Consider the following 18,164-nt stretch of genomic DNA (forward strand, 5'->3'; position numbering starts at 1 on the left):
AAAAAAAGTAAATGTTTGTTAAATGTTTGTTGGATGAAATTGAAAGTATAAACAATACCAGCAATGTCAGTTTCTTCATTCTGTAGTGCCCATGAACATCCCAAATTTTGTATGAATATCCAGCCATGTGCCATTTTAAAACAAAATGACCCTCCCATAATTATTCCTTTTAACTATTAATATGTTCTCAAACAAACACACACTTGCATTTATATGTAGAGAGATATCACTGACCTGTGTTTTCTGTTGTGCTAATAATTTAAAACATAAATATTTTAAATAATCTGTGTTTGTCTCCTTTGTTAAAATAGGCTCCTAGTTGAATATCTGAATGTTGTAGTTTTTAGGAAACTGTATGAAACTAAGGCATCATGTGACCACGCAGTGCCTGATGAACAAAGATTGTGGTTTTATGTTCAAAGAGCTTTTTGATGAGCCTGATTTAACACGACTTAGAAGAAATTTGGGCAGTAGCCTTATAGTCCTTGTTCTGCTCATTAAAACTAAGAGGCATTTGGGATGAATGACGCTGTAGGAGCAAGTTTACTCAGATGTCATTTACCCTCAGGTGCTATTTTCCTGACATAGATGATGATTTGGTTTATCACTACCTTGTAGCATGTAAATACCAAAATTTTAATTTGCTCAAAAAAAATTTTTTTTTTGTATGATTAATGTAAGAATAATGTTAAAGATGGAGGAAGGAGTAGGTTATCTGTTTTGCTCCTACCACCTTGCATCTGGAAATTTCTTAGTTTGATATATTGAAAGCTTTTGTGCTATGTTTTTTACAAAGTGTAAGTGATGGAAGAAGGTTCCGAATGAGGAAATAAGACAGGACACAGAGGAACCTAAGGTCCAGAGAATCTAGTATGAAGGCTATTTGCTTGTTGAAATAACTGCTATTTGCAGCTGAGAATGCTCATCAGGTTCCAAATATTTGGCTGTGGTTCTCTTTCCATAAACATTGGAGTCACATCATACATGTCTACAGGGCTCAGCCACACCTCTTTTGCCTTTGCCTCTCTGCCTCTAGTGGTGCAGCCAACACTACAGTCCAGAACACGCTCCTTATCGTTCATAGTTCCTCCTTTTAAACCCCTTAAAGTTTGTTTTGGGCCTGCAACAGGCAAGACTTTTCCACCACCTCTCTCTAATTCAGGATTGCTGACCTCTTTGGACATTGGCAAAACAGGTTTTTCTTATGCTTCATGAGAATCTGATCTTAACCTACATGTTGATAGAAATAGCTGGTGATGTTTCAACTTTCAAGAACAGTTTTGAGCTTTAGGAGCTATCTCCACCCTGTTGACCTATTTAGCCTAAACAGTTTGCCAAGGCTTTGGAGATGCCAAAGGTTGTGCTAGTGAGTTCCATTTGAGTCTCCTACCTAAACAAAAGGGTGGAGAAATCCAGATGCAGTGTGATTCAGGAAGGCCAAAATCCCTGTAAGACTCCATGAAAAATATTTATTTTTCATTTTTTAATCCAAACCAGAAGAAACAGCACATCTTTTTTCCCTTGAACTCAGGCACAGGAGAAATTTGGACCATCACTGAAGGTGGAAATTCTGTGTACCTGACCTTACTTTTGTGTTTTTAAGCAGAACCACAATGATTTTAGTGGAGTGTTTTGCTTAAAACAGAGGACAGTCTAGCACTTGGGAAATTTTGATTGTTTCCATTTAAATGTGCATGATACAATGTTTTGACAGCTTTTTGCCTGTATGTTGACAATGTATGTGCAGGCAGTTTTACTTGTAGTTGCCATGTGAAAAGCAAACCCTAGGAGTTATCTGCCTGAACTGACAGCAAGAAAGTCTTCTCACTTCTCTGCAGTTTAGGTATTTTGTTTTTATATATATATATAAAACTCAACTTGCCATCAGTACTAACTGACAGACTTTGCCAGAATGGACCACTCTCATCTTTTCACCAATACCTACTGGAGGAATCCTAGGAAGAGCTTCCTTATACCATAGATATCCTGACCAGGAATGCAGTTAAAAATTTTCGCTCAAGCATTGTGGAGATGGTACCTACAGGAGGTTTTCCTTATTCTGATTTGTACTGAGTTTGGCTGGGAGAGAGTTAAATTTATTCATAGAAGATTGTGGAGGGCTATGTTTTGGATTTGTGATGAAAACACTGTTGATAACACTGGGATGTTTTGGTTGCTGTTGAGGATTACACAGAGTCAAGGTCTTTTCTGCTTCTCAGACTGCTCCACCAGTGAATGCATGTGCAAAAAGCTGAGAGGGAACACAGCTGGACAACCCCAACTGACCAAGGGGATATTCCAGACCATGTGGTGTCACCCTCAGCAATAAAAGCTGGGGGATGGAGGTTTTGTGGGGGTTGCCATTACTAAGGAACTGGCTGGGCATCAGTAGGTTGGTAGCGAGCAATTATTTTTCTTTTGCATCACATGTTTTTTTTGGTTGTCCTCCATTTTTTCAAATAATTAAACTGCCTTTACCTCAACACATGTGTTTTCTCACTTTTACCCTTCTGATTCTCCCCTCCATCCTGCTGTGGGAGTGTGAGTGAATGGCTGTATGGTACTTAGCTGCTTAGCATGGTTAAACCATAAAAAGAATTGTGCCATATGAGCCCATTTGCCTCTCTTCTGAATCCCTGGAAATCATAGTTCATAATGTGGTGTGGGTAATTGCCATGAATGTGCATCTGCAGTGCTTAATTGGCCTTGTTTCTGCTCTGCTTCAGTCTTAACCAGTTTTCTTCTGATAGCAGAGGACAAAAAAAATAAAATGGATGAAATTCATCTGACTCAGTATAAACATCTACAATAAAAATAATCACTTCTGGCTGCCTTTGTAGTCGATGGAGAGAAACAAACATTTGTAGAGTATGATTCATCTCATTCCGAGGTAGATGTCTGTGCTGGTTTTGGGTGGGGTAGAGTTAATTTTCTTCACAGTGGCTATTGTGGGGTTGTGTTTTGGATTTGTGCTGAACACAGGATAGATAATACAGAGAAGGTTTTGTTACTGCTGAGCAGTGCTTACACAGAGCCAAGGCCTTTTCTGCTTTCTGTACTGACATGCTGGCAAGGAAGTTGTGTGGGAAGTTGGGAGGAGACACAGCCAGGACAGGTGACCCCACCTGACCAAAGGGATATTCCATACCATATATCATCATGCTGAGTATATAAAGTGGGGAGAAGAAGGAGAAAGGGGGATGTTTGGAGTGATGGTGTTTGTCTTCCCAAGTAACCGTCACACGTGATGGGGCCCTGCTCTCCTGGAGGTGGCTGAACACCTGGCTGCCCATGGGAAGCAGGAGTTAATTCCTTATTTTGCTTTGCTTGTGTGCATGGCTTTTGCTTTCCCTACAAAGCTGTCTTTATCTCAATTTCTGATTTTTCTATCTTTTTCCCTTCAAATTCTCTTCTCGATCTTGCTGTTAGGGGAGTGAGCGAGCAGCTGCCTGGGGCTTGGATGCTGGCTGGAGTTTAACCACAATAGTGTCTAAACTAGTTTGCATGAATCATGTCCTGAAAATGTCTGATTCTCAGCATAATGAGAGCCTCTGGTGACAACTTCAGGTGTAGGTTTCTTCACTTTAGAAACCCTTATCCAAAGGGAGATGAAGTGAATCTTACCTAAAAAGATCTTAAGAGGAGATAAACTACCACACAAGGCCAGACCATCTGGCTTAATACCACCAAAGACTGATGCCTGAGACAAGTTACTTAAAGAATAACGCAAGACCAAGCAAGTATTATCTTACCTTGTTATATTCTCCCAGCTTCTGGTAGGCAACAAATTACAGTCTCCATGTGCCAGAGGTTTCCCCCTGAAACGTGATGTCTTCTATGCATTTGTCTAGGCTAGTGAATTAATGTACCCCGCTAGCTCTGCCCATCCAGCTGTCCTCTGATGCTTCAGGATTCTTGTCCAGGATTAGAAGTGTCCTACTACTCCTAATCTGTCCACATATGGAATCTGTTTCAATCTAATCACTCTGATTCTTTTGTCTGTATTTTCTCTATTTCTGTTATATCCTCTGAAAAACTGAACTGCATGTTGTATTCAACACATATGTACTGCATGGATCATATTGATGTATTTTGTTCTGTTTCCTGCCTAATATTTCCTGACATTCTACCTGTCTTACTGGTCTCTGCTTAGCATTACACTATTTTTGTAGGTAATTATTCACCATTACTCCAGAACTAGTTTTCTTAATACTGGAAATTAATAAATAAACAAATATACCATAGGGTATTTTTTTGCCTGTGTGCGTTACTTTACACTTGTCAAGTAAACTTCAAATTCTGTTTTCTCCCTTAACCCTAGAAGATTTTTCTGTAATTCTTTGCATTTATCCTGACAATGGCTACTCTGGTTTATTTTATATGATCTGCAAGTAGTGATAGTATTGCTGCCTTCTTGTTTGTTCAGTTCCTGTGTAAATGCATTAAACAGAGCAGATTTCAGAACAGTTTGATATAGGGTGACAGAGATATACTTCTATGAAGAGTGACCTCTTAGCCTCAATCTTTGCTTTGTATATTTTAAACAGTTATTTATCCTGTAATAGCTGAGGTTTTTTAGAATTTCTTTGATAGAGGATCTCACCATAATCTGCTAAATTTTATAGTGAGTATTTACTGTTACAGATTGAAAGGGGATTTCACCACAGAGAGATAAAATGAGTTGTAAAATACACCTTGTATTATCAGAGAACTAGGGTATTAGGTAGTGGAGGAAAAGCACAGAAGATCATCTTATAGTAAATAAGACAGTAATTGTGTGGAAAGCAGAAAGAATGGAAAAAAATAGGATAATTGCTTTCATTAAAATAAATTAATTTAAATATGTTACGATTCTAGTACTTGGAAAGAGCAAGGTTTATAGGAGGATTCTTCCCTCTCCCTGTTTCAAACCTGCTGCTTTAGAGTCTGCCTGCTTTTAATGTGGAGCTGTAACTCACCATGCGAAGTATAAATATGGATTCCTTCAGAGGTTTGATGACATTTTGTTGGAAGACACAAACATGTTTCTTGCAGATTTGTGATCTGCAAGAATTTTGTATGTGCCAATACACTGGGGACCGTGCCATAGATCACAGTTCAAAATTGCCAGTTCACTCTATTTATTTACCTGGGTTAATAGAAACAAAATAATATTGAATTGCAATTAAACTGAACTTGGAAAAGGATTTATGAAACCTTGTCAACTGTGTTATCCAACACAATACCATTTGTGAGAGAACAAAGATTGTTCATTTAGAATATGTTGAAACCATAAGTGAAATCACCTTACAAATATTTTTTCTCCTTGAACGAATAACATCTGAGAGAGGGGAAAGCAATGCCTAACCCACTATTAAACATTACCAGGTTACCATTATAGTTAATTAGCAAGGCATTACCCATGATCCTCCAAAGACAATCACTTTCTGGCTGTCACCCAGGCCTGCTGCAGTATATGGTCATTGACTCCAGAAGGCTGACAAAAGTTGTTTTCCTGCAAGAAACATATTGTGAAAGAAGCATGGTGAAGGTGAAATATGTGTTGTTACTTCATCTTTAGGAGACCAATTTGATCATGTTAACTGGCAGCACTTTTGATGTTCATTTCAATGCCAGGGAAATTTCTGCATCAATTTGAAAAACATAACTCTGTATACTAATTGCTTTTTCTGTTTGGCAGATACCTAACTTTAACTAGCAACTTATTTTAAACCTGTGCCGTTGTTGAGAACTCACCAATAGAACATTAGAATCAGGTGTCAGCTTGAAAAACTGCAAGGTTTTTTCACCCTATGAAGAGAAAATCTTTATTAAAGATCTAGATGATAAGGCAGAGTGTAGCCTCACTAAGTTTGATGGCATAAAACTATGATTAATGATTGATACACCAGAGAGTCTTATTGGACTTCTCTACAAGGATGGCCTGACAGTAACGCTGAACATGTTTGTGTGGGAGATGTGTGTGTGCTCTTTGGACTGTGCCAATACAGCCTACCTCCTGACCTGGAAGATGCCAGCGTTAACGTGGCAGCAGCCCATTCAACTGCTGAAATGAATAAAATGCCATGCTTTAATCCATAATGACATATCCTGATTACTAAAATGGAGACTCAGAGGCCATCAAAGTGGTAGCTCCCACGTAGCTGACTGGCATGTGGATGGACCATGCAGTGAACGTCACTGAGCTGTCAGACCTTTAGCACGCACAACTTGAGACCAGCTCAGCAAGTATCAACACTGACCACTGGAGACAATAAAGGAACATAAAAAGAGATTGCTAAAGTTATATTCCTTACAGGATTTCTATCTCATGATGATAAACTATTTCTGATGTACATCCTGGTATTCAAGTCCCCACATTTTCAAGGTGAATTTTCAATAACCTTTGAAAAAAATTCTTGCTTTTCCATTTCTTTCATGCTTTTGACATATACTTGTATTTTGATGTTATTCTAGCTGGTGATGCCAGAAGAAGTGAAGATCAGAAAAAAACCCACATGTCATTGCTCAGCAATCTCATTGCTCAACCTGGCTACATTCTCCATAACCTGCATTCAGTACTTTGCTCATTGAAACACCAATGTGCAGATTGCACGGCCCAGAACACATTTAATTATAAATGTGTTGGTACCGGGGGGAGTATTGGAAAGGAAGACCTCATGTGGCAGGCATTGCATGGGGCATAGTGGCTTAACATTTCCCATTTTTGGAGCAAAATCTATTAAAAAGAGAGTATACATATATATGTCCATGGGCTTATTCACCAAGGCTTCATGGCTTTACTGGAACGAGGGACTCATCTTTGAATTTTGTTGTTGAGCTGCTGATGCCATTTTGCACTCCACATTGATACATGGATCAGGGATGGTAAGGGACAGAAATGGAGTATGTGAGAGAAGACTACCCCAGTAAACAAAGCTCATCTGGGGTTCAGAACTTAGCCACCTACTCACCAAAGCATGCTGAGAGACTTCATCTACAGAGCAGGACCCACTCAAAATGTACTAACAAAGGCATTCCTCACAAAATTTGTTTGTGGGTGCCACCTTCATTATAAAGCTAGAGCATAAAGACACCCTCCCCATCCTCCTCTATATAATAATGTATTGGTGTGAGCCTTCACCATGAAGGTGTAGGAAATCCAGATTCAGGCCCTCTTAAGGACATGAAGATTCGTATCTGCCACTTGAGTGCCTTAAACCTTGGCTGTGGGGAAGCAGAGGGAGGTGAGCTTAGTCCATTTTGTCAAAGTAAATGCAAAAAAGAGATCCAAGCTTCATTGGCCAGAGAAAAAGAGGGAGATCTGGGCAATTTCCTGAAGGAGGGGAGTCCTGGACTCTTAACCTGTACTTTCAGAGAACTATTCCTGTATATTATATCAAGAAGTCACTGGATAAAATGAACTGAATTGAAAAAAAACCCAATACAAACCCTTTTCAGGGGCCTAAGTATTTTTGGATCTAACCATAGGTCCTTTCATTGCTAACTTTTATGGTGCTATATCACTTTGATAACCCTGTTGTGAATTCCCTTCATTTTACTGTAGCAATCATGGTGGCCTGTTACTGTAACTTTTATTCTGAGAATAATGATTTGACTGTAAGCTCTATATGTACATGCAGAATATTCAGTGCACATTTTAGCCTCACTTCCCAGAGCAGAGGTATTATATTTTGGCTTGCTTAGTAATTTCACTAACAATTGGGAGAAGAATAATGGAATCCTGGAGTGCTGGCTCATGAGATACAGCTGTATGACATAAGTAAAGCCTCCTTTGGAGATATCATTTGGGGGCAATTTCTTGATTTTGTTGTTAGGCAAAACTCTCACTGACATCAGTGGGAATTTTTCTTCCATAAAAAACAGAGGATCAGGTTTCGGCCCTTGTTGTTTTGTCAGCTTGGACTACTTCAGATAGTGCCATTATTCTAAACACCCACTGGTGGGCAGAAGGCCTCTGTAATGTACTGAAGACACCCTCAGATTGACATAAAAAGGTAAAAGTAAGGAAAAATAATTCATCAGTCAGCCTTGTTTTCAGTATTCCCTAATGCATCTTATGTGACTTGTTGGACCCCCTCATATGCATGAGTATATCAGGTATTTTGAATTTAATCTTTCAAAAATGCCTTTTAAATCAGACATCTGGTAATAGCTTGTAAATAGAAATGCTAATAAAAATGCATTTTATTCAGGGATATTCACAAATGTGAACCACTTACTCCACCCCAAGCATAGGAAAAGTAAATGTTATCCATTTTCACAAAATTTTTAGCCAAAGTCTTTTAAGCATATAACTTTACAGCTTTCATAAAAAGGGCATACAAATGAAAAACGTATTTTGCAATGAATCTGCCACTGATATGAGTGTTCAATTAAGTGGGCCATGCAAGAAAAGAAGAAAGATTTGCTACTGGGGTATTGCCAATGATATCCTTTGACACTTCTATGGTCTCATGTGTTCCTGATCAAGCAGCAAGGAGCACTGGAAAATCCCAAACCAATTAGCTTGAAACTAGAGCAGTCTGTATTCATCTGATGTGCAGTCAGAAAAGTCTGACTTGAAATGACTGGCACTGAACTATGACCTTTCTATTAACTTCTCTTAAACCATTTTTGCCCTTTTGTTGACACAGAACTTCACCAACTCTATTTATACCCTGAAAAATTGCATGTTTCTGCTTAGACAACAGATTCAAACTGTGTTTTTACTAATGGCAACAATTTGTAATTATTTCCTACCAATTGTATCCCATTTCATTTTAAATCTTCTCTTCCGGACACATAGAAGATTCGTACTTCTGTAAAATCTGGCTACCAAATTTGGTAATTTATCATTGACATTACCCAGTGAAATATGTCACTGGTTTTAGTCCAGTTCCTACCCCTGTGTATTTTGTTCCCATCATGTAAATTTCAGTTTTCCTGGAGTAGTTTGGTACAGTTCCCAGTGTAAGATCCAGGTTGCCATGCTGTCCTGCAGGTGCAGAGACACAAGTGTCAACTCTACTTTCTTGTCCTTTGTCTTCAACTCCAACCCTCCCTCCCTTCCTTCTGTGCACTTGGTTTGAGGATGGAGGACTACAAAATGAGGACTGTTAGTTAATTCGTCTGGGCCACTGTTTAAATCCTTAGTAGCTGGTGAATGCTGAGATTGTTATGGGTTATAAAGTTGCCTTCCACTCTTGTGGCGCAGGTTCCTAGAAGGAGTAAGGGAGGGAAGTTCCAGGAAAGAATAGAAAAACTGTCTTCTGGTGGCAGAAAGCCTGCCTACAATCCAACCCAGGAACCAATGCTGAGTTCCCATGGTCTTTCTACCTGTGATCTTTTAATTTTGATGCAACTCCCTGAACACCAGTTAGTGAGAGAGCCATTGGTTTCGAGAGACAACCCCTCTGCTGTCCCCTCACTGAAACAGCAAATGCTCATTCTGACTGAAGAAAGAAAAGAAAACCATATGAAAAGGGTACATAAATGTTTCCATTCTCTACTCTGTTACATGCTTATACACATAGAAAGATGTATTTGAGCATAGTAGAAGTTCTTAACAAAGTGCAAACCCCAGAATGTCCCAGACACCATTTTTCCTTGTGAAGCTAAAAAGTGGAAGTGCAACATAAGTATATTTGCATTTTTGCCACCCACTGGCTTACCTTCCATAAAGCTGAAGTCTTCCTTTTCCAGTGCTATAAATCCGGCACCACTCATAATTATGGAATTCCCTTAAAGAAAAATAAGAAAGGGAGAAAAAGAATTATTTATTGTAGCCAAGGAATGCACAAACTACTGGAAAAAGAATTTTGTAACTGCTTAACACAATGTAACAAAGAGGTCTTTAGGATAAAAAAATTAATCAGCATCTTAATTGCTATTTTATGTAATTGCATTCTCATTTGTATAGATACCATTCAGTTTTAAGTATAAAACTACTATCAGATTTACTTTTCATTTGCAAGAAATCCTATTTCCATCAGTTCAAGATTAATCTGCTATAATTAATTTGTTTCCTTGCATAAGGAAAGATATGGAGCTCACTGGTCAAACAAATGACATATAGAGGACCTGCTGTTATGCTTCCAAACACGTCCAATTCAGATATATCTTGGTCTTTGCTGATGGAGAATGGAGTTCAAGATTTGTCTTTCTTCGTGGCAACTCACTTAAGTTCCATCTTTGCCTGCATTGACCACTGCATCCTGAGCAGGCACATGGACTCCCTGCCGTGCATATGGAAAATTGATCCCTACAGCAGAGAAAATGGGCCAGATCTCAATCTCAGTGAAAAATGCCATGGCAGACCTTGTGATTGCTAGAAATGTTTCCTTCTCAGAAAGGACAACCTTGTCCATGCTGCTCGTGGGAAAAGAGGGCTTCTTCCTCCTGTGCTAACCCCTTAGCATTATTAGAATGAGTATTAATTGTCTCATGTCACAACTGGGAAATATTCTAACAATAATATTTAACAGATCATCCTGGGAAATTGTTCAAACTGATGTCCTGGCTGTAACCTTTTTACTAGCATAATCATAGTACAAAATATCTCAAATCCACCCTGTTAAACTTGGAACATTAAGGAGTAAGCTTGAATTAGTTCACAGGGGAAGTACAAATTCTAGTGTGATACTAGTTCTCATTGGTCTTTCTGACAAATTGAAGACTCACTGAGTACCACTATTGCCATTTAGTGGTAATTTGGGAACAGAGAAAAAATGCTGAAGACATGTAAACACACCATTAAGAAATAAACTCAAACCTTTGATAATGTTGAATAAACACATCAATGTAACTTTAAAAACAAATGATGGACATCTCTCTAGGCTGCTGAAATAACATTATCCGTTTTCTTCCATAACTTTATTCCCTCGTCTAACCAGGAATAATTCAGTGCAGCTGAAATTCGGGAGCTGAATTGAAAGGCAACTGGGACTAATCCCAGTAAAGTTACTTGCCTCATGCCAGCCAATGACTTCAGTACAATGAGTCATTTTGTTTGTATCATGAGTGTCCAAAACACCTTCTATTCAATTCACCTCTTGGAAAAATGAAGGCTTCTTATAGAGATAAGATTTTCTTCTTTCTTTTTTTGTTACAGTGTGTATATGTTTTTCCATGAGATGTAGAGAGGACTATAAAGAATGGAATCATCAAACTCCAGGCAAAATTAACAGTGGTGTTCAGAACGAAGCAAGAGGACTGGAAAACGTGCAACCCTTTTTATTTTCAGTTCAAGCGGGAAAATGAATAGATGTCATTAAAATCTAAAAGAAAAACTAGTTAAGTTTTGCATATTGCTACATGGACACCTTCAGAAATGAAAGCTTGGCATTCTCACATTTGTTGAAACAAAGGGAAAATACAAATCTGTACTTGCAATTGTATTTTTTTTCTTAATTACTTCAGACCTTTCATCTATTGTATCATGATCTTCTTTACAGAAAAAAACAACAATCCAATAATATAATTTGTGTAATTTCATGGTTTTAACGTCCTTTCTTGTGAAATGGTCAAAAAGAGCATTTTTATTCTATTTTGATTACAGAGCACTTTGGCAAAAACTTAGTTTTGGAATAATTTCTTTGACATTTTACTTACCAGTGTAAAGAAGAATGAAGAGAGAGAAAGAGGAATTTCTGCCTGGAAACCTTCTATTTGGTGCTACCATTTTGTTCTGTGACAATCAGCAGCTATTCAAAACCTTCCTCAGTTACAATAGTGAATTGTATTTGCATGTTGATATATATTATTTATTTTATTTTTTGTTTTGTTTTGTTTATTACAGTGTGGTTTGTTTACATGTAACTTTAAGGTAACAGTTCACAGTCATTTTAAGAAATGTTGTTTGATGCATAATCTAAAACTGTTCCTAATCTGCACGAGATGTAGGCTTTAGGAACTGAACAGAAATTCAGGAGCTCACCTATTCTGAAGAAGATCTTTGCAGTATCAGGATCAAAGCAAAAGCATTTCTGGAATTCCTTCTCATCATAAGATAGTGTTTCAGGGTATCATCACCAGGGAAAAAAGCATGTATGGTACACTGACATGCAACATTTCTGAAGAGTATGTCTGTATCACAGTCAGTTCCACATCAGCACAGTATAATTTGTGTGGTATATAGGCTTGAGTACACCTCTGCACAGTTAAAAGAGATTTATAGATCAGTGTTTTCCTTATGTGTCAGGAGAGCTGTTGAAAAAAAGTATTTTGAAAAAATATCAGAAAGTGGGAATAAAGTGGAAATGTGGTTGCATGTGGGGATAGAAACCCCTAGTAAACACTGTACTCTGAAACTGAAAGGCTGTGGAGCTGTCATTAAGCCCATTAAAGTTTATAGGAGCAGTTCTGACCATGAGAATTAGTGCAATTCGCATACAGACTTGGGCTCTGTGAACAAGTTTGCATAAAACAAGAGCAAACCTGAAACCCTGCAAAAAAAAAAAATTGAGCTGAACCAAGCCTTTTCCTGAGGGTTGGAAAAAATTTGATTAATTGTTTAATTTTCACATTCCTCAACTTTTCCATTTTCAGCTGGGAGAAAGAGTGGACAAGAGAGTATTTTGTGGTATTTTTACTGGCCTGACTGAAGCTGAAGAGGTATTAGAGGTAATCTCATGAGAAAGTTTGACCTTGCAAGATTTCCGATTGATTTCCAGAGCCAAAATACTCAGATACATTTGGATAGACTTCGAACAAATGTCCAAACTTCAGCATGCCTGTGTGAAATGAAGATCCAAATGTTTTGATATACCCTCCTTCCTCTCCTTGACAAGCAAACATGTACATTGTATGCACATTTGCATGTGTTATTTGTGACACTTGGAAAAATACATGTACATTCAAGTTCTTGTCAGAGGGATTTTAGGGTTGAAGTGCTAATTCATAACTCAAAATAAAAATTGATATAAAACATAAGTGCTAAATACTCCAGAAAGTACATTATGAAAAATAGTTGAGCTATATGTGTCTTCAGTCTCATTAGGTAGTGAGAAAGAGATGGTATGGAAAAAATTAACTTGTCAACATAGCCATATATAATTTTCAAAAAGCTCAATGTGAACACAAGGTGTTGCATTGACCATTGAAATAAATCAGAAAGCTGTGAATTGTTTCAGAGATTTATTAATTTTATTACCGATCATAACACAATGTGTTTGTTCTAAAGTAATCCTATAAAAAAGGAAAAACATGATGTATTTATGCAGCTCTTGGACAGAGACACAGATCCTTTGAAACCGGTGAGTTATGAACTGCATGTAAATGTCTCATTTACTATGCAAAGCTTTAAAAAAGTTTCTATAGAGAAGAGCAGTATCAGCAGAGTATGTTAAATGTTAGAGGTTCCAATGGAGATTTTTTTGACCTCAGAGTAGCTAAGATTTCTCTACGACTTTAATCATCACTGAAACCTGAAACAGGAGAGTAACACACTGACCAAGAAGATGATTTAGCATGGGAAAATAATTAGCGCTTTCCAGTTTTGGACACAGACAGCACCTGCAACAGCTACCTGCAAAACTTGTATGAAGACAGCAGGAGCCTGAAGAAAACTACGTGATGCTCCTATCTGAATATTTGCCAGCATTTCAATATTTAAACATGTTGATCAGAAAAACTCATTAGAGTTAAGCACAAGCTAACATCTCCTGAGGCAGTTCACATGCTGAAATTTACTGCTTAAGTGCAGCCCTGGGGCAGGTCTGCATAGATATGGAAACCAGTAGCAGAGGAGTACTGGGAAACAGGAGCGAACAAATTGATGTATAATTCTGGATAGGGAGCAAAAAAGGCAAATAGACACAACGTAGTGGAAAGGAAGTCACAATGATTAAATTCACTGTTTTATGATGAATCCCGTTGTCTAAGGCAGATTTTCCTCCTCAGGACATGCTGCTAAAAAACCTTTGCTGGGCTGAAGAACCTTGGTTGGGTTGTCCAAAGAACACAAGGCACATGAGAGGTCTTTTTGCCATAACAACATAACACAGTTTATACACTTATTTGAACAATACTTGTAATAGAGAAATTTCAAAGGTTTTGATTTTTGGGGACTTAGTTCATCCAAAATAGAACCAGAGTAAGCTTGTGTGTTCTCCCTCTGAGCAGTCAAGGTACAAGGCCCAGTGAAATGCAAAGTGAAGTAAGTTAATTAAACATAGTGTTTTAGATTAAAAAGTATCAGTTTCTATAAGGAATGAGGAACACCACAAGGATTCCTGTCTACTTGATTTCTGGTGCATGTTCTGAAATTGGTCCATGAAATTAAACACAAATGAATGTGATTTCTTTGGGATAAAATTTAATTTTCCAGGTTGTCAGCTGGCAAAATTAACCTCTAAACTAAATCTCTGGGTGTAATTTGGACCTGATTTTTATTGGCCCTTAAGAAATAAAAGTTAGTAACATCTAAAATAGTGCAACCTAGGTCTCCCTCAGAGCTGAAATAAACAGAAATTTTAATGATCTATAAAGTTTTATGAGTGACTGAACTTTAGTCAGCAATGTTTCTGTGGGATTTCTAAAAACATCAAAAGAATAAAAAATCAAAATATAACACCATTCCACTGCGGTGGCTAAGAGTTAATAAAGTTAAAACCTCTTCCATACTCTGTCATTTAACTCCATATCGTAAGTCTTGTTACAGTAAGGTTCATTGCCAAGAATTTGTAGTAGTAGAAGCAGCAAATGAAAAATGGCCAGAAAGAGCACAGTTTTGTTAGGCAGTACAGTCCAGGTACAAGATTTTGGCTTCTGTGAAAGAAGGGTAGGTTGCCAAAACCACTTGAGTATAACAGCTTCCTGATATTCTGCAATTATATAACAATGAGTCTAGTCATTAATATCCATTAGTTGTCTCAAAGTCCTGAGCAATCCAGTACTATAACCCCTCCTGAAGTGCATCAAGCCAACAGCCTAAAGAGGTTCCCAAGACCTAAGCAAGCAGAATAATAATGATAGCTTTGTTCAGTAAAATTAATCATTGCAATGCTAGAGTCTATGACCAGGTCATTATCTTAAAGGCAGGCCCTGATTGCGGCAGCTGAACAACCAGGATGGAAAAGCTCATATGCAGAGGGCATGAAGCAGTTCTTTCACAGCACATAACTAGGCCATGGGAGGAAGACCTTAGAAGTGACAATCTGAGTTGGAACTGGCCAGCATGTCAACAGCATAAGCAGGAATACTTCTATGGCTATAGGATACTGCCACTATCTAGGGGTGAAATTTACTGACTGGAGAAGAAGAGATGAGAAGAAGAGAATATGTGTGAGACAGACAAAGTAGTTGATGCAGCAGAGTCAGATGAAAAGATACAACAATATAAACTGAACAGGGCTTAGCAGGGATACTGAAATCACAGCTTTGCATTTGCTTGGCCACTGCAGGAAGGGAGTTATAGAGTTTATTTCTCTGTCCCCAGATGGAAAAGCCTGCAAGGAAGGTTAAATTAAGAATTCTCCACAGTAGTTTTCCTTATGCATAGGGGACAGGCAGATGAAAGCATAGAAGTGACTAAGGAAGAAGCAGACGTAGTGATGAAGGCTGTCATCTTTGTCAGATCACAGGCAAAAGCTGACAGTTTGATAGGCTAATATATTTGACAGATAGGGTGAAGCTAAATGTGAAGGATCTTAGAGGCAAAGATAAGATGCTTGTGTTCAGAAATGTGAAGCCACGGGAAGGACACAAGTAGAGTGGTGATGCAGCCAAAGCAATCAGCCAGAAACAGTGTTATAATCTTGCTATTTTGAATGAAGTGAAGGCAGCAGTAGTGCTGGAACATGGCTGGAGACCAGATTAATACAGATGAAGTGCAAAATGACAAGATCCTGCTATGAGCCTTTGCTGGCTGCTGAAGAAAGGATGAATCTGTGAGCTATTGTGTAGGAGGAGGCAAACTGACTTGGCTCATACAGTGACGGGAAGAGGAAGCAGAATCTAAAATTTTCCTTGAACATAGGCTGAAGGAAGTGTGAGGTTAAGAGCAGTGGAAAAAATGGGGAAGACGGGCAGTAAATTTAGTTTTAGCCATTAATAATTGTCAGAGATGTGGCAGTGAAGTGTTAGAATGAGGATTACATAGAGAAAGAGATAGAGATATGGGAATAATTTGCAGAGATAATTTTTAGGAGATAGGCACCTACAAATGGGATAGAAGTAAGAACTTTCAAGAAATCATTCTGCCTCTCTGGCTTTCTTCTCCTGTTGTGTAGGCAGCTGGAAAACCCATGGGCATCACCAGTAGCAATTCTTCCTTTCTTTGCTTACTAAAAGCGTAATTTTCTTAACCTTGTCATATTTTTTCTCACATTTACTACAGACTGTGCACAGCCAATTGACTCAGCTCCAGATATCCCAGGCACCGATGGGGGCTAAGGACAATAATGGTCACGGTAAAGTTTGTGAGTTGTATGACCAAGGATAATATTTCAGTGCAGTGACCAGACCTATCCCAAAATGTGGCAATCTACTGAATTTAAAACAGTCCTGGCCTTCTATGGATTCTATATAAAAGAGATTGACAGACCAGGAAATTGTTGACGGGCATGTCATTCTCATCAAAACCATCAGCTTTGCAGCCAGGTAGATTAAGTTCCATCAACATGCTGTGGTTTAGCTTTTCTGTACTTCCTTTGCCACCTCCCTCTCCCCAGTCATTGATGGACATGGCACTCCCTCTGCCAGTCTCAGAGGAGTGGGGCGGTCAGGGCTTCTGTGCCCTTTTTTGCTCTCTCCTTTAATCACAGAGGGGGGCAGACTTGGTGTCTGATATGAGATGGCCAAGATGAGCTGGCCTTCAAATTTGCTCCTGAATCCATCTTATGACAGGTTTTAACTCCGTAAAAGAGTATCAACAACATTCTCAGAGATTATTTTGCTGAGAAACTGAGGCAAAAGCCAAGGAAACTATTTGAAGAGATGGTAGTAATTCTTTTTTCCTACAAAATTTCTAGCCAATGCCTAAAAACCAGGGTGATGGCTGAAGTGCTGAGAGTAACAAACAGAATATCTTACTGATATTTTTGGCTTATAAGAAAAAGACAAACAGCAAGTCTTTGTATACTTTAAATAATTATTAGCAGTTTTTATTAGGAAGAACCAAACTTGTTCAGCTTCTTTTATAGTAAACATGTCTGGTGTGGTGGAGGGAAAGGAGGGAAAATCACACATACTTTTTGTACAGTCTGGGTGGATATCTGGCAAGTGCACCTGTAGGGCATATGTGAATGTATAAACCCACACATGTTCACTTAAAAGGACACCGTCAGCTTGCTTCAGAGCTTTTGTTTGCTCTTTAATCTGCATTATTTTAATACCCTCTTAGAAGCTTAAAAAACATTATTTATTTCCCTATTGATTTCCTTCTTCTATTTCCCCTTGTCAAACCCTTTCTCTGTGTGTTTGTTTTGCTTTGTTTTGAGTGGAGATAAAATTAACACAGCTGGTCTTATTTAACAGCCTAAACAACTCCAATTCATACCACACTTTATAAGGGCAGTGAGAGCAAGGGCAAGAGCGTCAGTAGACAGTGAAGTGAGCTGGCACAGCAGGGAAGTGCTTGGGCTGGCCTTTGATGGGCCACCAAGGCAATGCCATTCCTGTTTTGGTCACCTGGACCTGGGAGGGAGGACAGACACATTAAAGAGGTTCAGTTTCTCTTAAAACGTGCTGCTCCTTGAACAAAATGGATGAATTAAAAATGACAGTGGACTTTGCCTTAGTCTGTGAAGTCAGGTTAACACCAGTCTGATGGTGCAAAAGGATGTGGTGTAAGTGGCACTAAGTTTGAGAACCTCTATTTTCAATTCTTACTGCTATTATGAGCATGGATCTGTTTGCAGTGATGTACAGCTCCATGAAGAGCCTTGGAGGCAGAGGCTGCCTGTACTTGGCCATCACCTCAGGGTGCTGCAGGCACACCAGGAGATGCAGTCTAGTGGGAGACACCCACTGAAACCCCCTTGTTCCTTGCTCTCCCTGTGTGTGGGGAAAAAAGGGTGAAAAGAGCTTACACAGAAAAGCAGTGATGATAGTGAGCCACCCAGAGTACTGAGCTTTCCAGGCAGATTGAAGTGGGGAGAAAGAAAAGAGCAGAGAAGTAGATGGAGAGCTTCCTAGACAATCCACTCTGCAATAGCTCTTCTGTGGTACCTACAGCTACCCTG

At 38.7% G+C, this 18,164-nt stretch overlaps 1 long non-coding RNA gene across 3 annotated transcripts in view; it reads left to right on the top strand.

Annotated features, from left to right (window-relative positions):
- LOC135414654 (uncharacterized) overlaps positions 1-12,912 on the top strand; it is a 33,066-nt gene extending 20,154 nt beyond the window's left edge. The window contains exon 5 of one of the 3 annotated variants that reach the window (XR_010430767.1): positions 6,457-12,912. This is a non-coding gene — a long non-coding RNA (uncharacterized LOC135414654). The remainder of the gene's footprint in view (positions 1-6,456) is intronic. The other 2 variants (XR_010430768.1, XR_010430769.1) reach the window with 2 other exon arrangements.
- Positions 12,913-18,164: the final 5,252 nt, after the last annotated feature.

This window comes from Pseudopipra pipra, chromosome 5 (assembly GCF_036250125.1).
Source record: "Pseudopipra pipra isolate bDixPip1 chromosome 5, bDixPip1.hap1, whole genome shotgun sequence".
In the NCBI taxonomy this organism is placed as follows: Eukaryota; Metazoa; Chordata; class Aves; order Passeriformes; family Pipridae; genus Pseudopipra; species Pseudopipra pipra.